At 48.8% G+C, this 23,413-nt stretch overlaps 1 long non-coding RNA gene and 1 other non-coding gene across 2 annotated transcripts; both read left to right on the top strand.

The window, feature by feature from the left end:
• The first annotated feature begins 11,720 nt into the window (after positions 1-11,720).
• LOC115658408 lies at positions 11,721-12,350 on the top strand. The gene is made up of 2 exons (XR_004002271.1): positions 11,721-11,755; positions 12,074-12,350. It is a non-coding gene; the product is annotated as an uncharacterized LOC115658408 (long non-coding RNA).
• A 1,420-nt stretch (positions 12,351-13,770) lies between these two features.
• Positions 13,771-13,852, top strand: TRNAS-GCU. Its single transcript has one exon. It is a non-coding gene; the product is annotated as a tRNA-Ser (tRNA).
• Positions 13,853-23,413: the final 9,561 nt, after the last annotated feature.

Below are 23,413 nucleotides of genomic sequence, written 5' to 3'. Positions count from 1 at the left end.
GCTACTCCCGGGCACTGCGCATGCCCAGTAACAGCCGCTGAAGCCGCTGCCCTTCCCCCTGCCCGGACCAGCCGTAACGTTCCGCCGGGCGCTGGGGGCGGGGCTGGAGCGGGGCGGGGGAGTAACAGGGAGCGTGGGGGGGGCGGGCGCTGAGCAGGAAATTGATGGGCGGGGGGGGGTCAGGCAGCTGGAGGCAGGGTTCCGAGGGGGCTAAATGGCACAATCCGGGCTGGGGGGAGGAGCAGGAGTTGAGCTCAGGGGGAGGCGCTGGCAGAGCCCCCCCCTTTGGTGTGTGGGGGGTGTCAGGGCGGGGAGAAGCCGGAGTTGCAGGGAGGGGGAGGTCACTGGGGTGGGGGTGGGTAGATCTGTCTCTGTGCAGCCAGGACATTCCCGGGGTGGGGGGGAGGTGAGTTAACTGGATCCTGTCCCTGTTTTTGCCACTTCCTCCCACACACACATTCTCTCAAGATTTCCCCTTTTCTCTCTCATTATCACACGTGGCTATAAAATCCAGGGAGATTCTCCTCCTCCCCCCAATGATCAGCTCTCTAATTGCCTCTAATTTTCCCTTTTCTCTCCATACTTCTCAAATGTCAATTTAAAATCTCTCCAATGGGGGGGTGGATTTTCCCACCCATTTTATCTGCAGCGATTTGTCCTTGTTTGGGTGGGAAATTGTTGCCCTGGGTCATTCCCCAGAACATGGCTCCCACTGGAGTGGGGATGGGATGGGATGAGGTGCCCGTTCTCTGCCAGGAAAGGGAAGGGAGGAGCACATCCCCCATGGAGACTGCCCAGACCCCATTTCCCAATCCCCCTGCGGCCCCCTTCCATTGTCCAGGGAGCCTTCCAGCTCCCCCCCCCCCTTAAATCAGCTCCTCAAAGGGCTCTGAGCTGCTCACGTGAATGGTTGCCCCGGGGCCGGGGGGGACCATCACATTCTGTTTATGTATTGGACAGTCATATAAAATCCAGTCCAACAGTCCCCCTTTTCCACTAGTTATTTAATAGCAACATCAAATCCCCTCCGATCTTGGTGGTTTTCTCTCATGTTATCAAATGTCGTTTGTGACAGGTTCTCTCTGCGTATCTCAAAGATTGATATAAAATACCCCAAACATTTGCCCCACTTCTCTCTAGTTGTTTTATTTCTAATTGAATATGATGGGTTGTTTCCCAATGTGCTAAGATGCAGCCGCCTCTGGGGTGGATCCATGGTGGCCATTATTTGCTAGTGACAGCCCGTGGACCTTTCTTGCCCTCCAGGCCTTCCATTCTCCTGTTAAAGAAGCACCCCCCAGGCTCCCTCTGCCTGTGTGACTGGCCAGCAGGAGGTGGTGTTAACTTTCTAGCCACTTCTCACACTCTGTGAGGTAACACTTGCAGGGGCAGGGAAGGTGTCTGTGTGGGGAGATTGCAGCTGAAGGGGCATTGTGGTAGGGGGAGGCCTCTGGGTGGCTGGGCAGGGGGTACCCTAGTCAGGTTGGTGGGTTGTGGAGGTTTGGGGTTTTCGGGGGTGGTGGTTCTGATGTGCCCATCCCTGAGGCTATGGGTCCTGGAGGTGGGTATCGCTGGGGGCCTGGTGGCTGCAGAACAGTGGGGGTGGGTGTCTCTTGGGGGGGCGGGACAGAGGGTTAGAGGGAGCCTGGTTCTGTGCCAGGGGCTCTGTCTGTGCTTCCCCTGCTGGTTCCTGGTTTTGTTGCCATGCCCAGTGCACAGAGCTGGGGGAGAGGATCCCTGGCACTAGGTCAGGGCATGCCAGGGAAGCAGAGTGAGGGGTCCCACTGTAAAGCATCAGGGGGTCACACTGGGCAGAGGAGGGGGTCCCAGGCAAATGTCAGGGTAGATCGTTCTGGAGGGTGGGGAAGTTCCTAGGCAGGCAGTGAGGGACTGAGTTCCCAGTGGGGGGGGTCCCTTGAGGGGGTCCCTGGCTGCTGGGGGCTCTTGGTGGGGGAACCCTTTGGGATTCCCAACCTGGCAATCATGGTCTGGTGGGGGTTCTCTGGCCGGTGGGGCTTTGAGGGGTATCTGGGGTCCCTGGCCAGGGACTCTGGGGGCTGCGTCCCAGGGAATATCTGATGGGATCCTGGCTGGGGGGTGTCTGGGGCCCCTGGCTGGGGGGTCTGGGCTCTGGGTACTAGGGGGTGTCTGGGGGCTGCTGCTAACCATGATCCTTCTCTCTGGTCAACTTGTGCCAGAGTCCTGGCTCCAAGCACTGCCCGGCATTCCCCAGTCACGTGCCCTGTCACTGTGATAACTTTCTGTCCACTTATCAAACACTGTTAGTGTGAAATCACAGATTTTGCTTTTCTCCTCTTTTGAAAACTGCAGGAACTTTCGGTTCCATTTGGAAAATTTGTGCCCCCAGTCCTTGTCCTAGATCTGCGGGGGTGAGGGAGGTGGGAAGGGAGTCAGCACTGCCACACGATGGTCTTTTCCACAGCGTTCTGGACTCATTCTTTCTGAAATCTAGTGTCATTGAGACCATTGTTAATCCAGAGTCACTGTATGGAAAGACAAGGAGTGATTCCAGATGGACAGTGGGGCAAATGAGATCAGCCATTCTCCCTGTGAGGAGGGGCTCCCATTAGCTGCTCTCCCCAGAGAGCTAAAGGAGGGAAGCTGCTCAAATGCGCTGTCCCTCTCTGCTCAGGATATTGGGGTTCAGCTTCCTGGGTCAGAGACTGCAGCCTCCATTGTGATCTGGGAGACCAGGCTTGGCAGCTGCTGCTCCCCCAGTGGGGCTCTGTGCTGGGAAGTGACCTTAATTAAAGCTTCTTCTCTGCCCGGCCCAAGGGATGACTTTCTGCAGCTGGTCCTAGCCCCCTAGGGCAGCCCTGGGCCCTGTTACTACTAAATTCTGAGCCAGAGTCTCCAGGTAACTGAAAGACCTCAGGGAATGTCCTAGGGTCTGGCAAGAAAGTGACTGCACAAACAACCCCACCTCATTTCTCCTCCCATTAGTGGTTGAGAGGAGGAAATCCAGCCATGGGAGAGCAAAGCCCCCAGGAATGGGACTGTCCCAGCCAGAGGGGCAGGGAGAGAGGACAGGGGAAGGAGAGACTGAAAGGGGCAGTGGGAGAAATGAATGTGGGGGAGAGATTTCCAGCTCTCTAGTCCACCCAGACACATGTATTGCTGCATCCCTGGGCAGAACCACTTTCCAGTGAACAAAACAAGGATCAGACAGAGCAAAAGCCAGTTCCTGACTCCATATTCCCCCTGCTGGGGTGTGGCTGCCGTGGGGTCAGTGTCTGAGGGAATCCCCCACAGTGACTCCTTTGGTTCTGCTCTTTTCTAGCCTTGTGTTCAGAGAAGAGATGAGGGAAGGGAGAAGGGAGGTTAAAAATGTGTCTGTGGACTTAGCCTGGCAGGAGGGGCCAGGTCTAAATTGTAATAAACAGATTGAGCATTTCCCAGCATGACAGAATCTAGGGTGTCTGCCTGCAGGGAAAGGGCCTGGGGGAATTATGATGTGAAATTAACTAAAACCGGTTCTGAAACGCCCACAACTGCCCTTCTCCCCCAGACAGGCTGCAGAATGACGTCCATGTTTTGCTCCAGCTCATCCCAGCCTGGCGTGGGACAGGGAAGAGAAATGGCTGCAGTGGAGTCAGTCCAGGTAGAGATTATCGGGGGGTTGCTGGTGGGTTCCTACTGGAGGAAAGGGAGAGCAAATACACCAGAGGTGGGAAGGTTTGCAGAGTCTGGTTTGGAGGTTGGAGCGGGGCAGGAAATTCACAGCGTGGGGAAAGGAGGAGGCCAGGGTGTGGCAAACCTGCTGGGAGTTATTTACTAAGTGGCCTAGATTCTAGGAACAGACCCAGGAGGTTTGGAGGTGGAAATGCCCTAATTTGTGAAGAAAGAAAATAGCCCACCTACATGGAGCTAGTCAAACTGACCAGACTCCTAGTGCTGGAGCCTGACCTCACTAACCAGCAGCTGCTGTGAGATATGAAGGGGGCACCCATGAGTCAGGCTTATTGGAGCTGCCTCTCCCTTCATATCCCGCTCCTCACAATGAGGAGGGTGTTGGGCGTTCTACCAGCGAGCTCTCCCTGGACCCTGCTGGGGGTTCCATCTCCTGTATCAGTCAGTGGCTAATAGTGGGGTGATGGATCTGCTGGGAGAGACAAGGGGCTCTCTCTTCATCCCCTCACCCTGGTATTTGCTGGATACTCTGAGCAAGGTCGAGGTGGGACTCTCCTGACTACGATCCACCCAGAGCTTCCATTTGATTCACTCCTCTCTGCCACAAATAGTGGGGCTGTGAGTGGGGCAGCAAGTCCTTAGTGTTGGACTCTTGCTCTTTCAGGGGCCGGTGACCTTTGAGGAGGTGGCTGTGTATTTCACCAGGGAAGAGTGGGCTCTGCTGGACCCCGCTCAGAGAGCCCTCTACTGGGATGTCATGCAGGAGAACTATGAGACGGTGGTCTTGCTGGGTAAGGGTTCCTGTCCCTTCTGTTCTTGGAAGGGGAAATGAAGAGTGAAGGTTCATGCCACCCCCACAATGCCATCTGTACCCTGTCCTGTTTCAGCATCACCCCAATAGGCCAGTGACACACATACTACCGGAGACCCTCCTCTGCTGCAGAACACTTTGGGAACAGAGCACAGGAGCCGTATTGCACAGTGTCAAATATCTCCTGTTTGCTGAAGTGAAACTGGAGGTTAGGTCTGGCATAACTGTCCCATATCCCTAATCATTTTTGTTGCCCTTTTCTGAACCTTTTCCAATTCCAATATATCTATTTTTGAGATGGGGTGACAACATCTGCATGCAGTATTCAAGATGTGGGTGTATCATGGATTTATTTGCTGTTTTTACAAATATGATCTATGAGATATTGTCATATCTATCCCTTTCTTAATTATTTCCTACATTGTTCACTTTTTTTCACTGCTGCTGCACATTGAGTGGATGTTTTCAGAGAACTATCCACAGTGACTCCAAGATCCATCTCTTGAGTGGAAACAACTAATTTAGGCCCCATCATTTTGTATGTATAGTTGGGATTGTGTTTTCCAATGGGCTGCACTATGTGCTATCCTGTCATCTAGCACTGCTGAGATCCTGGATTCAGTAATATCCCTGCCCTTCCTGTTCCCTTTCTCCACCGAACCCCGCCAGCCCATGCTTCCTGTTCCCAGCTTCCCCAGGATTCTCACACTGTCTCTGAACCTCTCTGTCAGCAAGAAGCAGTGCCAGGGACACTTGCCCTCTGTCTGAGTCTTCGATTTCTGGGACATGGATTTACTTTCTCTGTGTTGTAAGAGGCTCTGTCATAGTGAGTGTCTGTGACGTTACCCTGAGTACAATCTGGACTGTTAAATAGCTGTGTCCCCTCAGTTCTCTGGCCTGGGGTGCCTTTTCCACTGTTTTCCCGCGAGAACAGCCCCTCTTGGCCAATTAACACACAGTCTCCAGCATGTAACTCACTCCCAGCTACACAGTATTGAGTGCTGCTAGACAGCCACTCATGAATTACACCTCAGGAGAAAACCAGCAAATTCTCAAGTGCCCAACTTTCCCCCAGAAATGTGCATCTTGCACTGTCCAGCACGCTACTGAACGACACAAGCTCATATGAAGTCTGTCATTTCATCAGTGGAAAATGACATGCACCAGCTTGTTATCCCAAACAGAGTTTCCAACACACTTCAATCCACACATACTGGTTAGATGAACAATAAACCAAGATTGTTAACTACCAAAAACTAAAACTAGGCCCAGTCCATGAAAGGGGCACTCCCAGGAGAGACTGTATAAAGGCTGGAACATGAAACACCTTTGTAAACCTGAGACAGCTGCCTTGGGGACAATGACAGGGAGAATCCCCCAAAGTGACTCCTTTGTTTCTGCTCTTCTCTGGCCTCCGATTGTTCCTTCCAACGTGGAGTACTTTGCACTTGTCTCTACTGAATTTCATCCTATTTACTTCAGATCATTTCTCCCGTTTGTCCAGATCATTTTGAATTTTAATCCAATCCTCCAAAGCACTTACAACCCCTCCCATCTTGGTGTTGTCCGCAAACTTGATACGTGTAAGAGAGAGACTGTTACTGGGAGGGTTTCCCCATGTGTCAGAGGGTTACACCCTGGTGGGAGGGGGCTAGGCCTGTACTGGAATAAGGTCACTCTGTGCTTCACAGTGTGCCAGAACCTAGAATATGCATTAGCAGGGGAAAAGCTGGGGGAAATCGGCTTGTGGAATGGACAAAAGCCTAGTCTGAATTCTCACACCTTGCCCTTTTCACCCCGGCAGGCCAGAGAATAACATCCATGTTTCGCTGCAGATCATCTCGTCCTCCCAGGGGCAAGGAAATGGCTGCAATGGAGCTGGCTCAGGTAAGAGATTATCAGGGAGGTGGTGGTGGGCTCTGCTTGGAGGTTGAGGAGCAGTAAATGCATAGGAGGGTGGGAATTGCTAGAGGTGGTGGGAAGCAGGAAATATCTCGGGTGGAGAAAGGGAGGGGACAGCATGTGACAAACCTGCTGAGACTTGTGTAGTGTAGGGCATGATGGGTTGTCACCCCCAGGCGGCAGTTTGTGGAGCTTCTGGGAACTGCTGTGTCCTCTAACCCTCACGCTGGGCTGGCCCTTCTCACACTGCTTTGCTGGAGATTTCGCCAGCCTCTCCAGGGCCTGTTATCACCCAACACAACAGCAGGTGGCGCCATGCTGCCAACTAAGCTACCTGAGTGCTCTACCTAAGCCACTCAAGGACAGATAGAAGACAAGAGCCAATTTCCCACTCCCCCACCTTGCACACTTGCTGTAGTATAAATCCAGAATTATACCATCTTATAGTGCACGGGGATCTCTATAATGCAAGCTCATTAATATAGTTCCCCTTCCCCTCGATATGGGACAGATGTGCACAACAAGCTGAGATTTTCCCCAGACACTTCACTCAAAATACGCTGGTTAAGATAAAGCATCAAACAAGTTTATTAACTGCAGAAAGATAGATTAAGTGATTATAAGTGATAACAAACAGATCAAAGCAGATTATTTAGCAAATAACCAAAACTCAGACTAAGCCTAACATACTAGATGGATAGAATTTGAATTAGCAATTTCTCACCCTGACTGATGGTACAAGCAGTCCCCCAAGTTTCCATACACAAGCTAGAAATCTCTTGATCCTGGGAGCAGCACTTCCCCCACATCCGTTTTTGTTTCTCAGGTGTTTCCAGGAGTTCTCTTGTGTGGGGAATGAGGCCAAGAGATGATGTCACACCCCACCTTATGTAGCTTTTCCATATGGTGGGAACCTTTTGTTCCAAACTCAGTTCCTAGTCCAGTTTGTGGAAAAATACAGGTACTAAAATGGAGTTTAGTGTCATGTGGTCTGGTCACAGGCCCTGCTGAGTCATAGTAGCCATGACTCCTAGGCTGGCTGAAACATTCACAGGAAGGCTAAGCTCTTCCACAGTCCATTGTCTTTGTTGAGCCATCAGCGCTGTCTGGCTTCTTCATTGTTGTACCTGAAAGGCTCGTTGTGGGTGTTACCCAGAGTAAGCACATTTGAAATACAGATACAGAGTCAATATCCATAACTTCAGATACGAACATGATATGTGCACACAAATAGGATAATCATATTCAGCAAATCAGAACTTTTCCAGTGACACCACACATGATGCATCTTGTACAAAATAGATCATAATTATGTCCTAATCATATTATAATCATACCACTATGATGAATATGGGGGTGTAGTGTCAGATAGGTCCTAATTTCAAGGCACAGGAGTTGGGAATGGAACTTCCCCTCTTTGTGGAACAGGAAATAACCCTCCAGCCAGGGCTGGGACAACTTCCCAGACTCCCAGTGATGGAGCCTGAATCTCCTGGCATTTCATTAATTACCACCAACCCCAATCTTTGTGGCAACTGTAAACTTTATCAGTGATGATTTTGTACTCTCTTCTAAGTCATGGATAAGAATGTTAAATAGCACAGGGCCAAGAACCAATCCCTGCAGGAACCTGCTAGAAAGAAATCCACTCGACCATGGTTCCTCATTTACTATCAGAGTTTTTAATCTATTTAATGTATGCCATGTTTATTTTGTATCATTCTAGTTTTTTTAGTAAAAATATTGTGGTGATCAAGTCATGTCCCTTACAGAAGTTTAGGTATATTACATCAATACTATTTGCGGCAACTAAACTTTTGGTCTCATCCAATAAGGATATCTCGTTAGTTTGATAGGCTCTATTTTCTCTAAACCTTTGTTAATGGGCACTATAATTCTGACCTTCTAACTTCTATTCTTTACTATTGACTTCCCCTTTCTTCCATATATTTTATTTGGAGAGTGCTGGGATTCCTACCAGGGAGCCACTAACAGGGTCCAGAGACAGCCCCATCTCCTATATTTAGCTCTGGCTAGTAGCTATGTGATAAATGTGAAGACCCTGCTTCTGTCTGTCAGCTGGGAGACACAAAGGTTCTCTCTTTCTACCCTCTGATGCCTCCTGGCTGCTGTAAGCAAGGTGGGGTGGGACTCTGTTAACATGTGCCTTCCGGAGCTTCCATTTCCCTGGTGCTGCTGTTGCGTGACTAGTGGGGTTGTGAGTGGGTCAGCAGGTACTGAGTGTTGGACTCTTGCTCTTTCAGGGGCCGGTGACCTTCGATGAGGTGGCTGTGTATTTCTCCAGGGAAGAGGGGACTCTGCTGGACCCCACTCAGAGAGCCCTCTACAGGGATGTCATGCAGGAGAACTATGAGACGATGGTCTTGCTGGGTAAGGATTCCTGTCCCTTCTGTTCTTGGAAGGGGAAATGAAGAGTGAAGGTTCATGCCACCCCCACAATGCCATCTGTACCCTGTCCTGTTTCAGCATCACCCCAATAGGCCAGTGACACACATACTACCGGAGACCCTCCTCTGCTGCAGAACACTTTGGGAACAGAGCACAGGAGCAGTATCATACAATGTCAAATATCTCCTCTTTACTCAAGTAAAACTGGGGGTTAGGTCCAGCATAATGAACAGAAGGTTCCTACCCCCAGCCTTCTCTCAAACCCTGAGCCTTCTCTACCCAAACCAGAATGTGCTTGGGGTGTAACAAGCAGGCGGCTGGAGTCAGAGCTGCCGGTCCAGGGTTACTTATCATACAGACACTCAGTGCGTCCTTGAACGCTGGCTGGGAGTATCCAGACAGGGGAGCTCCAGCAGCAGAACTCTGAATCTCACCCAGGATTACAGATGACACAACTCCTCACTGATCTAGATTGTACCCTAGCATGTGAAAATGGCCTAGGTTGGTAGTGACATTTCTTGAGACATGGAGAGTCTTGCTCCCATATCACCAGGTGTAATAAAAATAACAGGAAAGGCCAAATATGGAAAACTGATTGTTCAGCTTGCTTTTGACCTGCATCATATTTTGCAATATATTCCAAATAAGGAAATTAATGTGCAACGTATGTGTCATTGTTTGTGGTTTTAAGTTGTAAAAGGCTTGTGTGATTTTTAGCTCGGGGACAGTATTCCAATAGCTGTCGCCCCCTGCGTGCTTGTAACCAAGAAAAGAGCCTCAGGCTGAGCTGATTCAAAATCAGTCCTGTGGTTGTTTTCCACAACAGCCTTAATAGGTCCCTGTGATGGAATGTAAGGCTACGTCTAGACTACCCACCGTATCGGCGGGTTAAAATCGATTGCTCGGGGATAGATATATCGCGTCTCATCTAGACGCCATATATCGATCCCCGAGCGCGCTTATATCGATTCCGGAACTCCACCAACCCCAACCGAGTTGCGGATTCGACAGGGGGAGCCGCGGACATCGATCCCGCGCGGTGAGGATGGGTGAGTAATCCGATCTTAGATATTCTACTTCAGCTACGTTATTCACGTAGCTGAAGTTGCGTATCTAAGATCGATTTCCCCCCGTAGTGTAGACCAGCCCTTAATGTCTTCACACCTTCCCCCTGCAGGAGAATGGCTATTGGACCAGCTGTTTGCCTTGCTGTCTCTGAGGAACTGGTCTGTGGGTGTTCCCCAGAACTGAAACTTTTTCAGTAATATCATACTGTAAAATCTCACAATTTTACATACAGTGTTACTACACATTTTAACAGGAGGATAATATTCAGTAGGTTATGTGTTTTCTAATGATACCTCACAAGCCATACTGGGTACAAAATTGATCATAATTTTCTAGAAGAGTGAACACAGGGGTATAGACTGACACAGTGTCTGTGTGTGTGTTCCCAGCAGATATGTGGGTATTTCAATCCCTCATAAGCACAATGTTTGGCATCTTCAAGGACCTGGGGAACTGGTCCTGGGAATTCACTAGTTTAGCAAGTGTGAGACTGCATGAAATTGTGAGACCCTTTGGTATTAATAATAAAATAATATAATCTGATAAAATTGCAATGAATCATGCTAGGTATGCCATGTAAAGTGGCAATGAAAATGTTATGATTTGCCAAGTATGATAATTTTGTTTCTATGTTTCTATCACCTTTGTATTGTGAGTTACAGATATGTAGGGTATATCTGTATTTCCAGACTTGTGCAGTTTTTCTGGGTGACACCCCCAGACATATTGGCATCAACACTGCCTAGCCTGTTTGATGGCCCATTGAGGGTCATCAGCTGTACAATGAGCCCATGGACCAAGGGGATACACCTATTGAGTCAGCAAGACATGCTGGGGTATGCCTGTGTAATGAGACCTCCAAAGCTTTTCCATGCCATGTACTGTGAAGCTTGTGTTTGGGACACAGGAAGTACAAGCCACATGGCAAAAGGAATATAAAGTGCAGCTGCATCATCTCCATCTTGTCTTCAATCCCCCTTCCTACCTCTGGAGCAACTTCTCTACAAATTGAACCCTGGAACAAAGGACTGAATGACCCATCCAAGCTGTGGATGCGTTCCAGACAGACTTTCAAGCCAGCAACTCACCAATACTGCTAAGAACCTGATATATCCATTTTGGAATGTATCTGACTGCTTTTCCATTTAACTTCTTTCTGTCTTTCTTTCGTTTAAACCTTTAGTTTAGATGCTAAAGAATAGTCTGGAAGGATGGAATTTAACTTCATTCTTTCATTCGTTCTTTCTTCTAAACATTTAGTTTAACTGCTAAAGGATTGGCTGTCAGCATGGTATTTTGGATGAGATCCAAACCTATAGTGACTGGGTAATGTGGCTAACCTTCCACCCACCCACTTCCTGGATCCAATTAGGATCACTCTCCTGCTGCCCTCTGGCCATGCTGTATCACAGTGAGCAGAGTTTTTAAATAACCTCTCACTGTACGGGACCTAGTTGCTGATTAGGAGTCAGGGAACTGTCATGCAATAAAGGGGGCCGTGTGATTTCTTTTTTCAGAGTCTCGTTAACCAGTGTGTGGGATCAGAAGCACAGTTTGTGACTGGTCAGTGAGTTTAACTTCAGTGTTAACCACCAGTTTGGGGAGCATCTGCTCTCCCTTTTTCAGCCTGCTCTGACCTTGGCATTTTCAGTGAGGACTGCCCCAGGCACACCAGGTCACACTAAGCACTGAAGATAAATTAATAGAATGTTTTTATGATCAAGCTTTATGAAATCAACTGAACTCCTTTGTTTTCTTTCATCTGAGCAGGGTTTCTGGTTTTCCAACGTGATGTGATCTCCCAGCTGGAACAAGGGGAAGAGCCATGGGTCCCAGAGCTGCAGAGTTCAGAGGAAAGAGAGATCCTGAGATCTCCCCGCACAGATGAGGAAACATTAAACCAACTCAGAATCTGTAAGTGCCTGAAGGAAACATCTGGGATGCCCTACAAAGGTCTTGGGAAGTCTCTCAGTTCATTATTGTCCATAGCAGGGGTCGCATCTGCAGGGTAAATATAGCTCAAGGCTTCCTATAGATCCTAGCAGACACCGGGCAGTAGCTTTCTCCCTTCCCCCTGTGAAGTTGGATGGGATGTGAAGGCTGAATTGATCCCCTCCTCTCTCCTGTTGGGGGGAGCTGAGTTCCTGATTTTTATTTGACCTCTCTCCAGCACTTGTTTTGGTTTGGCCTTCCCCTTTCCATCCCTGTTTGAGGTTTCTGTCTCTATCACAGCAGGTGATGCAATGACGTGTGAGAAAGAGGAGCAGAATTCTCAGCAGGGAAATGTTGAGCAAGTGGATAAACACAGAGCATTATCGCAAAGAATGAAAAGGAATGTGTCCAGCAGTCATGAGCAGGGAAGATCCTGTGAGGTTCAGCACAGACCAGAAAAAGAGCAGGGAAACCAGCCAGGGGAGAAAATGGATAAATTTATTTCCTGTCAGGGAACTCAGAAGGGCCTTAAGGAAACCAGAATACAGCAGGAAATCTGCAGGGAAAAGCAAAAAAATACATGCGCTGAGTGTGGGAAAAACTTCACTTACAGATCACGCCTTTCTCAACATCAGAGAATCCACACAGGGGAGAGGCCCTATGAATGCTGTGAGTGCGGGAAAACCTTCAGTCACAGCTCAAACCTTATTAGGCATCAGAGAATCCGCAAGCAGGACAGGCCCTACAAATGCCTTGTGTGGGAAAACCTTCAATCGCATCTCACACCTTATTAGGCATCAGAGAATCCACACAAGCGAGAGGCCCAGCGAATGCCGTCAGCCTGCCTGCACAACTCGTAAAGCGGCGAGGGCCACATTACTCTAAAGAAAACAGCTAAGGGCAGGAAACCCCCGGCTCTGTGGAACCACCCCCCCTCAGGACTTCCCGGCCCGGTGGAAACACCCCGCCCAGCCCTGCAGAAACAAGCCCTCCTTTCTCAGCACCACCCCACCAAAACAGCTGTGGGTCAAAAAGGAAGGTTGAAGGTGGGGAGGTGATACTTAATTTTAAATCAACCAGGGGCTCCCAGCTGAAGAGGTGGCTGGGAGCCCTCAGAGTCAAATTAAAGGGCCCGGGGCTCGGTGGCTGGGGGAACCCGGAGCTTTGTGGGGCTGGGGCAGTGATTTAAAGGGCCCAGAGCTGCTGCTGAGAGGAGCCTGAGCCCTTGAAATCCCAGCCCCACTCCATCCGCTGGAGCTGCGGCCGGGATTGAAAGGGCTCTGGGCTGCCTGCAGCCGCAGGGATCTCTGAGCCCTTTTGAATCCCGACAGCGGCTGACATTTAAGGGCTCTGGGCTGCCCGTGATGGCAGAGAAGTGATTGAGGATGTCACCCTAAACCAGTGGTCCCCAAACATTTCACACTGTGCCCTCTTATCCATGGCTGTGGCCCCTCAAAAACCACGGTCGAGAACTGGGGCTGGGAGTGGGGCTGTTGCTTGCTGGGGAGAGGGGTGTGGACAGTAGTAAAGGGGTCGACTCCGGGCTGGGAGCCAGAGTCTCAGGCTGAGGGTGGGGTTGGGGAGGAGCTGGGACAGAATGCTGCTGAGTAGTGCTCCCTCCCTGCCCTCCATAGGGGCTGGCTCAGGCCCTGAGGTGCCTACCCCTCCATCAGGATGCAATAGGTATGTTCTGCTGCCCTTCACTCATACAGGAAGGAGAATAACATTTCATTCCACTCAATCCTAAAGTGATTGGTAACCCACCACCATCCCAAACTGGTCATTTTGGGCAAGCGGCCCCATCATGCTGCATACCTAGGCAGAGTAGGTGTCTCTATGCAAACGCGGTCTGTTCCTGTAGTCTTTCCCCCAGTTCCCACTAGATGTGAGTGGGGAGCTCATTCAGCCCCTGCTTATGCTTAGTATTTAAAAACTCCATGATATCCCTATCTCTGCCGGCCTTAAATTTCTCTTCCTGTCCATTTCCTGACAACTCAGGTGAGGTGACCGAGTGGTTAAGGTGATGGACTGCTAATCCATTGTGCTCTGCATGCATAGGTTTGAATCCCATCCTCATTGGAGGCATTTGGTCTTCACCCCTCCTTTATAGACAACCATCTCCCCCTTTGGTACAATAACAGCTCAGCAATGTTGCTTCCTACAAACAAAAACCTTCTGAGAAATTCAGAGCCCCTATTGCTTTAACTAAAATGTCTAAATCCCACATTTTTAAAATGTTTTTCTCTAGTCCTGTATTTCTTAGCTTTTCTCTCAAAAGGTAACATCCTCATAATCTCCCCCAAAAACGCTGGGACCTGCCCAAATTCTTAAAATACCCCCATCCTGAGCAAGTCTCAACAGTGAATCAGAGCTAGTGTCTAGGCCAAGCTGTTCTGAAGGAGGCAACTCAAACATTTTCTCTCTGCTTCCCTTGACAAAGTCTGACTGGGAAAAGAAAATCCTCCCAAACTGAAAATTTTCTCCTGAAAAACCAATACTAATCTCTTTGGGGACTTTGGTTTGAATGTATTATTATTCTCTTCTGATTTCTGAATCAGTTTTGTCATCCAGGTGTGTTTCCAGCTGTTGAGTTGTGGTGAGAGAGGCCAAATCATGATGTCTCTACCCGTCTTTCATAGTTCCTTCCAACTTTCTAGAAAGCTCCTTTGCTAGGATGTGAGTCAAGCAGTGCCCAGTGTTGCTGTGTTATCTCGTAGAAGTCTGCATTGTACACGGTTCCTGGGATAGTCCTTGGGAGTGTGGATCCCTTTAATGGGCCAGCAGCGAGTCTGGTTCCTCCACTGTCAGACCTGAAAGGCTGGTGGTGGGCATTTCCCAACCTCATAACATATCTCAGTAACACACACAGAGCAAACTTCATAACTTCCCAACCAATGCTACACACACAGTCCAACACAATATTAGTGTTCAACAGATCAAGACTTCTGAAATGATACCTCACCAGGCAGACTTTGTAGAAACCGTATCATCATTATACGAGAGTGGTGAATATGGGGCTTCCAGGTGCTGCTTTGAGCACAGCGTGCCACACCTGGACTGACATTGCAATGGAGATGTACCCGTAGAGTCCATCTCTCCTGGGACAAAGATGGCAGCATGGCTGGCCTGGGTCATCTGACTTGGGCTCATGGAGCTAAAGCTGAGGGGCTAAAAACTGTGGTGCAGATATTTGTGTTCACGCTGAAGCCTGGGTTCAGAAACCCTCACCTTCCTGGTGTCTCTGAGGTTGGGCTCAAGCCCATCTGTCTGCACTGTAATGTTATAGTCTTGCAGCCCAAGCCCCATAACCCCAAGTCAGCTGGCCGGGCTTTGAGACAGGTGCCCTGTGTGTTTTAATCACAGTGTAGACATAACATTAGGATACATCTACAGTGCAATGAAACACCACGGCTGGCCCATGTCAGATTAATCAGGGTCATGCGGCTTGGTCTGTGAAGTTGCATTGTACGTATCTCGGCTCAGGCTCTGAACCCTGCTCTAGGAGCCCAGAAGGTTGGGAGGGAGTTTAGCTAGTGGAAATGGTAAAACCGCAGTGAAGTATTACCCTGGACTCATGGCATTTCTCCATCTGTCTGTCTGCTTTGGGAGAGGGACATAAACATGTCCTGCTGCAGTCGTTATTTCAAAGGGTGGGTTAGGATTTTCATTCTCAAACACGGTGCACAAAGTAGGACTCAATCCTCAGTGTAAATAAACAAGCTACCAACACATCAGGGATTCCAATAACAGCGGCAGGTTTTCTCTGGGCACTGAGATTTTTCAAGGAGTTGGTGGCTCCTTTCTTTCCTCACCCTGGAGTAAACTCAGCTTTTTGTTCCATCCTTGATGATTCATGGGATAATAGCAGCAGCCTGAAGGAAGAGGAGAGGGAATATGTCACTGCCAGGGGTGAAGGTGGCCACGTCCCCTCTGTTTGACCATTGCCATTGCAGGAGAGAAGGTTTCACTGGAAATGAATGCTCTGGCTCAGACAAGTGACACAGGAAGATTTTACTGTTCATGGATCCATGCAAAGGAAATTGTGTCTCTGTGTGAAAATGGGGAGGGAAATGAAACACCCACATGGTGGCATCTAAGGCAGAAGGGACCCCATAGGATTAGAACAGAATAAATTCTCAAGCAACATGTTTCTTACTTTGCCCATCTGTCAAGTTTGATGATTATCAATGGAAATATTTTGCCATTGGATTGTGTGTTTACACAGAAATTGACATTTACTAACAAATAAGTAATTCTTCCAAGCCTGCCTAGTCTGCCGGTGCTGAGTTTAGAAGGACGGAGTCACTCTTCCCCGTCCCCATGCCAGGCCTGGGGTCTCCATGCTGCCCACTTTCCGCAATGTTGGGATCCATCCCTGATCTCCCCTTGGACCTCTGCCCCCCACCCGCACTTCTGGGATCCCCTCCCCACACTGTCCAAATGCCCTGCTTCTAGGATCCCTCCCCCTTGCCCTTCCTCCCCTCTGAGCAAAAGCTCTGCACGATTCCCACACTGGGAATTGAATCCCAGACCACCTGGGTGAAAACCGGGAATCCAGATCACTAGACCACATGGGATTGGGATTGTGTTGTTTGTCTACTAAGCCAACCCCTCATGAGAGCAGCAGCGCCACCCAGCAGGGACTGCACAGAGGGCTGCATTAAGCCTTCAGGTGCTGAGGTTTTCCCTCTGTCCATTCCCAGTGCCTGTGATCAGGAAATAGACATCAGGGCTCCCAGGTGCTGCACAGACCATGACTGAGATCAGGACCCCACATTGCGCTAGGTGCTGTACAATCCCTGGCCAACACTGGGACACCCAGGGGGTTCCCCTCAATTTTCTTGAGCCTCTGCTGCCCAACTTCTTCTGACTCCCTCTGGCTCACCCCCCACCCCCCACCCCCCACAGCTAAAGATCCAGCCGATGAGGAGGCCTTCTGTCTCTAGGTGGATTACGGTGAACTTCTGGTGTTGTTGCACCCAAAAGTACCATGGGCTTAGGGTCTGCAGCACGAACAGGTGAGGAGGTGGTATCAGCTCATGCTGGGCAAAGGGGTATCTCAGCCACTGGCAGTAAGGGAGGAGAACAGTCAGGAATAGGTGATTCGTGAGTCAGTGTCTGACCAGAAGAGGTGAAGTCAGACCACTCAACTGCAGATGTGTCTGAGGACTGGCATGATCTGGCAACAGCTGATCTACATGTCGCCACCAGGTAATATTCTCTGCAGTCTGGACTGTGTAGGAAACAGGTCCTATTTGAGTGATGATCCTGGCAGGGACCCATTTAGCTCAAGTATAATTCCAAGCCAAAACTGGCTGTCCCGGGCTAAAGGTTCGGTCTTTTGCTCTGGGTGTATGTCTGATGACTTGATGTTGCTGCTGATGTTGCACAATTTGTCAGGGTTCAGAAGGTTTCAGCAGATCAAAGCAAGTGCGCAGCTGTCGTCCCATCATTAGAAAGGCCGAGGGTGCCTGGGTGGTAGCATGAGGTGTGTTTCTGTAGGAAAGTAAGAAGGTATCCAGACGCTTTTGAATGGAGTGTTGTCCCCTTGCTGATTTCAAAGCGTGTTTCATTGTCTGAACAAATCTTTCAGCTAATCCATTGGTAGATGGATGATATGGTGCTGACGTGATGTGGTGTATCCCATTTGCCTTCATAAAATTTTGAAACTCCTGAGAGACGAACTGCAGTCCATTGTCGCTCACAAGTTGTTCTGGGAGACCAAAACGACTAAAGAGTCCCCATAGTTTTTGGCCAGTACTCTCTGCAGTAGTGGACTGCATTATAGAGGCTTCTGGCCATTTAGAATGGGCATCTACTGCCACCAAGAACATGCTTCCTTCAAGGGGGCCAGCGAAGTCAATGTGAATACGTTGCCACGGGTTTTCAGGCCAGTCTCATGGGTGTAGGGGTGCCCACTGGGGTGCATTCCTCATACCCTGACATGACATACAAGCTTTTGCTTTCTCTTCAATAGCACTGTCCAATCCAGGCCACCAAAAATAGCTTTGTGCAATTTCCTTCATGTGCACTATTCCACAGTGACTGGAATGTAGCTGTTCTAACATCTGTGATCTCAGTGGTGGTGGAATAATGACACGTCTCCCCCACAACAAACAACCGGATTGGACCGATAACGCCATCCTCCTGGACATGTAGGTAACAAGGTCGGGTGAGACCGGAAAGGTTTGTCGAGATTTTCCATGCATCACCAGGTCCATAACTTGGGACAATACTGGGCCAACGTGAATTGCCTTCTTTATCTGAGTAGCAGTGATGGGTGTATTCTCTACCTGATCATAGTAGAGATTTCCTTTTGGGCACTATCTTGATGTTTGATCGGCAAAGGCAATCTTGAGAGGCCATCTGCATTGCCGTGCAGAGTGGATTTCCGATATTTAATTTTATAAGTGTGTGCTGAAAGTAACAATGCCCAACGTTGCATACAACTAGCAGCTAATGGAGGAATGCCTGTGTAGGGTCCAAAAATTGACGTCAGAGTTCAATGTGAGAAGAGTAAACTTTCGCCCAAATAGGTACTGATGAAACTTCTGAATTCTAGAAACAATTCCTAATGCCTCACGTTCGATTTGGGAGTAGTTAGTTTTTGCTTTGCTTAGAGTGCATGAAGCAAAAGCAATAGGTCTCTCTTCTCCAGAAGGCATAATGTGTGACACGACTGCTCCCACTCCATAAGGGGAGGCATCGCAGGCCAATTGTAGGGGTAAGGATGGATCAAAGTGCGTTAGAACTTCAGAATTTAGCAGTGCATCCTTAGCTTTGTTAAATGCAACATCACAGGCTTCAGTCCACTTCCAGGCCTTGTTCTGCCCCAGGAGCTCATGAAGTGGTTTTAGCAGTGTGGCTAACTGTGAGATGAACTTTCCATAATAGTTCAGTAGTCCTAGAAACGAGTGCAGCTGGCTTACATTTCAAGGTGGGGGAGCCTCTACCATAGCTTTAACTTTTGCAGGGGCCTTATGAAGACCTGCAGAATCAATGATGTGTCCCAAATATTCAACAGAGGGCTTGAAGAATTCACACTTGTCTTTGCGAACTCATAGGCCATACTCTTCCAGTCTTTGTAGGGTAGCCTCTAAATTCTTTAAGTGATCCTCTTCATTCCTTCCAGTGACCAGGATATCATCCAGATAGCACTGAACTCCTGACAAGCCACACAAGATCTGGTCCATAGCCCTCTGGAACAGGGCGGGAGCAGACATTATTCCGAAGGGCAGGCGACAGTATCGATAAAGCCCCTTATGAGTCACAATAGTCAACAGATCTTAGGACTTGTAATCAACTTGCCTCTGTAAATATGCTTGACTCAGATCAATCTTACTGAACTTTTGTCCCCCAGCCAGGCCTGCAAAGAGGTCATCTATACCGGGAAGCGGGTATTGCTCTGCACACAACACTGGGTTGACAGTGACTTTAAAATCACCGCAAATCCGGAGAGAGCCATCTTTCTTCACTATTGGAACGATAGGAGTGGCCCATGAGCTATGGGTAACTGGTGTTAGGACTCCATTGGTGACCAGGCGCTCCAGGTCTGTTTCGACTTTTGGCCTGATGGCATATGGCACAGTACAGGCTTTCAGATATTTTGGTGGACTATCAGGTTTAATGTTCAATGTCACAGTGATTCCCTTCATACGTCCCAAATCATCTCCAAAAACAGCAGCATGTTTCCTTAGTATAGGGGTTAGACTGGTTTCTTCTTTAGTCATCCGGTGCACTTCTGCCCAGGTCAGCTGAATCTGCCCAAGCCAAGACCTACCCATTAAGGCTGGGTAGTTACCTCTCACCACAAACAGTGGCAATTTAGCAGCCTGTCCATTGAGCTCCACCTTAACATCAATAGTGCCTGACATGGGCACAGCTTCTCCCGTATACGTCTTCAGAACAGTTTTTGTTGCCTTAAGCGGAAGATGCTGTAGCTTTTCTTTATAGACAGTTTCGGAGACCAGCGAGACGGCTGCACCGGTGTCCAGTTCCATGCGTATAGGTTTGCCATCCAATTATGGGGTTACCCTGTATTCATGTGAGCCCACTGCCAAAGACAAAACATGCAGTGGCACTTCCGCTTGCGATGAGGTGTCACCTTGATCATCCTGGGTCTGCTCTAGGGTATGCAGGGTTCCTCTTTTTGTCGGCCAGACCGCAGGCCTCTTTTTCTTTTGTTTACAGGCACACTCAATGTGTCCCTTTTTGCCACAGTGTCGACACACCAGGTCCTTACACCAGCATTCTGATGCCTGGTGACCCGGCTTACCACAGCAGTAACATTCCTGACTCTGCACAGTTTTGTGGGTAGGTTCTTGTGACACTTTTCGCAGCCTAGGGGATACACCAATGTATTGCGCCTCCCTTGTAGCCAGTTCCATGGATACAGCAATATCAACAGCCTTCTGTAATGTAAGCTGAGCCTCTGTCAGTAGGCGCTTCTGTATAGCTTCTCTGTAGAGTCCACACACTAACCTGTCACACAGGGCATCATTTAACATCCCTTTAAATTCACAGTGTTCTGCTAGCTTTTTTAAAATTGCTACAAATTGTACAACTGTTTCATCTTCTTTTTGGTCTCTTTTGTGGAACCGATATCTTTCAGCAACTACCAGTGGTTTTGGGGAAAAATGGGACCCCAGGATTTCCACCATGTCACTGCAAGATTTAGTCTCAGGCTTAACAGGGTATAGTAAGCTGCGTAGCAGGGAGTAGGTTTTAGCTCCTACAACACTTAAGAATATGGGCACCTTCTTCTCTTCTGTAATGTCATTTGCAATAACCAAAAGCTCAAAACACTCAGTATACGCAGGCCACTGCTCTATATTCTCATCAGAAGGTTCCAGTGGCCTGGTCAGAGTAGCCATGATTTTTAGTTTCACTTTCTGTACCTTGACTTCTACTTCCTTGTGTTGCTGGAGCAGCACCAGAATCCTATCCTCGTCGCCACTTGTTATATCCTTGAGGGCAGCCGGTTTAGGAAGAAATCACTTGAGGCCAGACAGCAGACAGCTAACAAAACTACCATTTATTTACAGACACAGAGCTCACCCAACCAGCCGAAGCTGGCTGGGCTAACCCCTAATAATCTAACCTAGTTGCCATGGGAACAAAAACCATGACAACCAAATACGCAGCAGTGGGCACCCTGCTGTGTGGGTGGGATCGCGGTAACCCAGACTCAGGGCTGGAACAGGCCCCTTATTGAGGGGGTGGCTGCATGATTTACAGCGCCCTGATATCTCAGACAATGTGTCTCTCCCAAAGCCTCAGATCTGCATCCCCAGAAGGCTTCTGCGTTACCTCCGCTCCTTTCACCTTCTACAGCAAGGAGCAGCAGCAAGGGTCAGGGATGAGCCATAGGCACTAGGTGGGGGGCAGAGGCTTCAGGAGCCCAGAGTGTTTGCCTGTCTGGGCATTTTGGCTGAGACCTCAGGGACACATTCTGAGGCAGAATCCCAGGCATCTGTATGAAAGGAGCATAAGGACGTAAGAGCAGCCAGACTGGGTCAGACTGGGTCCATCTCGCCCAGTGTCCTGTCTTCCCATAGTGGCCAAAGCCAGGTGCCCCAGAGGGAATGAACAGAACAGGTAATCATCAAGTGATCTATCCCCTGTCACTCGCTCCAAACAAACAGAGACTAGGGACACCTTCCCTGCCCATCCTGGCTCAGAGCATGTCCTCCATGAATCGATTTAGCTCTTTTTTTGAACCCTGTTATAATCTTGACCTTCACAATATCCTCTGGCAAGGAGTTCCGCACTCTTGACTGTGCATTGTGTGAAAAAATACTTCCTTTTGTTTGTTTTAAATGTGCTGCCTATTAATTTAATTTGGTGACCCCTAGTTCTTGTGTTATGAGAAGGAATAAGTAACACTTCCTTATTTACTTTCTCCACACCAGCCATGATTTTATAGACCTCTATCATATGTCCCCTTTGTCATGGTATAACCCCCACTCTGAACCTTAGCGTCCAAAAGATAGGGTACTAGCATGAATCCCCCTAAGCTTAATTACCAGCTTAGATCTTGTAGTGTTGCCACCAACCAGGACTTGCAGTGCCTAGTACACTCTGGTCCCCCCAAAACCTTCCCAGAGGACCCCAAGAACCAGACCCCCTGGATCTTACACAAGGAAAGTAAATCCTTTCCCCCACCATTGCCTCTCGTAGGCTTTCCCTTCCTGGGTTACCCTGGAAGATCACTGTGAATGAAACTCCTTGAATCTTAAAACAGAGAGGAATGCACCTTCACCCCTCCTCTTTTCCCCTCCCCAAGAGGTAATACAGATTTAAGCTCCGTGAATCTAAAACAGAGGAATTCCACCTTCCCCGCCCTTCTCTCTCCCTTTCTCCCACCAATTCCCTGGTGAGTACAGAGTCAATTCCCTTGAGCCTCAACAAGGGGAAAAAATCAATCAGGTCTAAAAAAAAAAGAAAAGCTTTTAATAAAAGAAAGAAAAAAGTTAAAGTTGTCTCTGTAATCAAGATGGTAAATGTTACAGGGTCTTTCAGCTTATAGACGCTAGAGAGAAGCCTTCTCCCCCAGCACAAATACAAATTAAAATCCTTCCAGCAAAATACACATTTGCAAATAAAGAAAACAATCAAAAAGACTAAACCGCCTTTCTACTTGTACTTACTTCTTGAACAGAAATTTAGAGAGCCTGTAGGTACATTTGGTCACTCTCAGAACCCAGAGAGAACAACGGACAAACAAACAACACAAAACAAAAACTTCCCTCCACCGAGATTTGAAGGTATCTTGTCTTCTGATTGGTCCTCTGGTCAGGTGTTCCAGGTTCCAGGTTCCTTTATTTCCTCACCCTGGAATAAACTCGGCTTTTTATTCCATCCTTGATGTTTCAAGGAATAACAAGAGATGACTGAGGAAAGAAGTGGACAGGGCGAGTCTCACGGGAGGGGCAGAGAGGTTTGGGCAGGGTGAGTCTCAGGGGAAGGGTAGAGAGGTGGGGGCAGCAGGCAGACCTTGGGGTAGGGGGTGGAGAGGCACAAGGAGGCCTTTGAGGAGGAAAGGAGTGAGCAAAAGGTGGACCAGCAGGCCTCAGGTAAAGAGGAAGAGCAGGGGTGGGAAATGGCCAAATGGGAGTGAGGGCAGAGCACAGGTGGGGCCTCAGAGGGAGGAGAATGAGTCAAGGAGGTGGAGTGGGCAGGGCCACCCAGAGGATTCAGGGGGCCTGGGGCAAAACAATTTTGGGGGCCCCTTCCATAAAAAAAAGTTGCAATATTCTAGAATACTATATTCTCATGGGGGCCTTGCAGGGCCTGGGGCAAATTGCCCCACTTGTCCCCCCTCTGGATGGCCCTGCCTATAGTCTCTCCTCATAAGTCCCCTGCCCCCTAATAATTTTTGTTGCCCTCCCCTAGACTCTTTCCAATTTGTTTCTGTAGTGGAGGGGCAAAACTGGACGTAATGCTCCAGATATGGCCTCACCAGTGCCGAATAGAGGGGAATAATCACTTCCCTCGATCTGCTGGCAATGCTCCTACTAATCCAGCCCAATATGACCAGTTACCCATATTGAATGCAGACCCAGCAATATGTGATCAATTGGTTACTGTCCATTCAGGAGGTTATTTCCTACCTATTCATAAAGAATGAAGATGCTCTAA

Source organism: Gopherus evgoodei, chromosome 10 (assembly GCF_007399415.2).
Source record: "Gopherus evgoodei ecotype Sinaloan lineage chromosome 10, rGopEvg1_v1.p, whole genome shotgun sequence".
NCBI lineage: Eukaryota > Metazoa > Chordata > Testudines > Testudinidae > Gopherus > Gopherus evgoodei.
The sequence above is the reverse complement of the archived record's forward strand: the minus strand, read 5'-3'. Positions and strand labels throughout refer to the sequence as shown.